This window comes from Haliaeetus albicilla, chromosome 30 (genome assembly GCF_947461875.1).
Source record: "Haliaeetus albicilla chromosome 30, bHalAlb1.1, whole genome shotgun sequence".
Classification (NCBI taxonomy): domain Eukaryota; kingdom Metazoa; phylum Chordata; class Aves; order Accipitriformes; family Accipitridae; genus Haliaeetus; species Haliaeetus albicilla.
The window spans coordinates 1057004-1059637 of record NC_091512.1 but is presented as its reverse complement, the minus strand read 5'-3'; the positions used below and the strand labels follow the sequence as shown (position 1 = coordinate 1059637).

The 2634-nt window shown below is 50.5% G+C and overlaps 1 non-coding gene across 1 annotated transcript; it reads left to right on the top strand.

The window, feature by feature from the left end:
• The first annotated feature begins 207 nt into the window (after positions 1 to 207).
• TRNAF-GAA (transfer RNA phenylalanine (anticodon GAA)) lies at positions 208 to 280 on the top strand. The gene has a single exon. It is a non-coding gene; the product is annotated as a tRNA-Phe (tRNA).
• Positions 281 to 2634: the final 2354 nt, after the last annotated feature.

The following is a 2634-nucleotide window of genomic DNA, read 5'->3' as shown; positions in this document are numbered from 1 at the left end:
CCCACGCACATCTTGGCACACACCAGTGTAAGCTGGCCTCCACCAAACCTGGAGCCCACCTGGCCTTGGAGACAGGGAGGGGCCAGGTCCCCTCTGCCCAGGGCTGGGCACGGCTTTTCCCTGGGAACCTCCCTGAGGAGCTCTCCTCCTGTGTGTCAGCCTGTGGCCTGGCACGGGTGGCACAGGGACAAGGGCTGCTGGGGCAGGGCTGAAGTAGCTCAGCTGGGAGAGCGTTAGACTGAAGATCTAAAGGTCCCTGGTTCAATCCCAGGCTTCAGCAATAAGTTGCTCCCTTTGATTTTTGCAGAGCCCATCTGCCGCCTTCCAGCCTTCCCCAGCCTGCTTGCTTCTTCACCTCTTGTCAGAGCACTGTCCCTGCCTTGTAGCTGCAGATCTGTGGCAAAGAAGGAGCCTTCCTCCAACACCAACAGTCCCCAGCCTCCCCCTGGGCAGGACTCTCCATTCAGTGCTCCGCTGGGGTGCTCTCCAGCTGTCCCTCCTTCCCTGCTCCACACAGATTGGGATCTTTCCTCTGTGGGGTCTCTGCAAAGACCCTCTCTCTCCTGCTTGTCATTCTCGATGGTGCACAGACTGCTCCCATCCTCATACACCTCCTCCACCTGGTCCTCAGTTGCCAGATCTGAGGCCACCATTGCCCCAGGCCCAGGGAGAGAAACTCCCTGGAGCTGAGGCCTCCATGGCAGCATCCTCCCTCCAGAGGTCTGTTACCGCGAGACCTCTGATGTGCCCAGGACAGCTGACAAAGCTGTGCTGAGGATCAGCCACTGTAGTGCCTGGGCACCAGTGTTATTTAGTCACATGCTGTCCTGAGCAGAGTTTCTTGGCCCCCACTGCAATGATTGATGAAACACCTATGTTGCTCCTCTCTGGGAATCAGCAGGGACATACAGAGCACAGGGGGATCCCTCTGGGGCCCCACACGAACATCGCTCTGCATCAGTTCATGCTTGCTGCAAGGGCACAAGCTGGGACACAAATGCCAGCAATGGCTCCCTGCTGCGGTCGAGACGGACAAACTACATGAGACGGGGAGCCAAAGGAACCTTAGTAGATATAGTAGATATATGGATGTAGATAGGAACTGTTTAATAATTATCTAGCTTGCAATGAAGTTAAAGGAATTTCAGTAGAAGTACACATGGCCCAGGGGGATGAGAGGTGATGTTTAACGTTTGCATTGTTGAGGCTGGCTAGGACAGGAGATAGTCCCTGATAAGAAGCAGAAGTCGACCCCAAGAACCAGCCAAGACCGGCCTTGTGACTTGGATAAATGCCCAGGAGTGACTGAGTCTGCGCAGGGACAGAAGGTTAAGAGTTCACCGCGAAGAAGACATACAGCCTTCATCTTCACGACCCACGACGACCACCACAAGGAGGCACTGTGCAGGCGCAGTTGGGAGGAACTTAGGGAAATGACTTCTTGGAACTAATTTTAATTTGAAGCGGGGATAGGTCATGCCTATGTATAGGTGTATTGTGAAACTCTCTATATATGTAACACTTGATTGTATAAATTGAAAGCGAGCTGCCGAGTCAGGCACGTATGACTTTAGTGGGACTACCCCCCATGCTGCCCAGCGCTGAATGAACATACCTACTTTACAGTCTCACTGATTGTGAAGTCTGTTTCCACATGTCAGACAAGTACGCATTCTTACAGTACAAGCAAAGAAGGATTTTTTTTATTACTACAAGCCAGCAAATTTATACCCATTATACTTGTTACCTTGTACATATGTCTGTCCCTTACTGGTCAAAAAGTTGTCAGAAGTTGTTTTTCTCACCCCTCATTGGGTGACTTTTTCAGGTTCCTTATCACAACTGCAAACGGTCAACATATTCCTTAAACTTAGTTTCCCAGGCATGCTTCTCGTTCTTTCTTGTTCTCTCACGGGAACACTGTAATCTTGCCAGGGCCAATATCTTCCCCAGGCCCCGAGGTCCAGCCGAGGTCCTCCACAATTCCCCCTTTTTGTTTTTGCACCAAATATGCCATGGGAATTGTCCGCTGCAGGGCCCTTTGCAGCAAGGACAGCACACATGGGAGGATGCTCAATGCAATGATAATAATTGCCAATAATAATCCTGTTCTCAATACTCCCTTTAACCACCCTCTAATCCCCCGTTGAGAGAACAAGCCATCCGACACCAAAACCACAACATTTTCTGTCACCTTCTGCACCTCCTTTCGCAGCTGTTGGATACTCTGGGACACTGACACTGAATGATCTGATAGGTTCATACAACACATACCATTAAGGTTTTCACAGCTGTGGCCATGGGCCAACAATAGAAAATCAATAGCTGCTCTGTTTTATAGCGTAGCATGGCATATAGTATCTATATCTAGCAATAATCCAGAAAGAGCTTGTGATGTAGCATTGCTTTGCGTGCTTAGCCAGCATCCCTCTTGGCCTGTAGCATTTGCAAGCATTACCCATACGTTCATCTTGGGCTGCGATGATACCCATATTGCAACCACTACTCTGAGGAGACTGCAGCAGGCGATGACACTTCTAAGTAGGGTTTTACCAGTCGTGCCGGCACCCATTGCGGTCCAGTATCTGTGGAGACACAAGCATAACCTTGACCCCAGGTTAATAAGTCACAAGG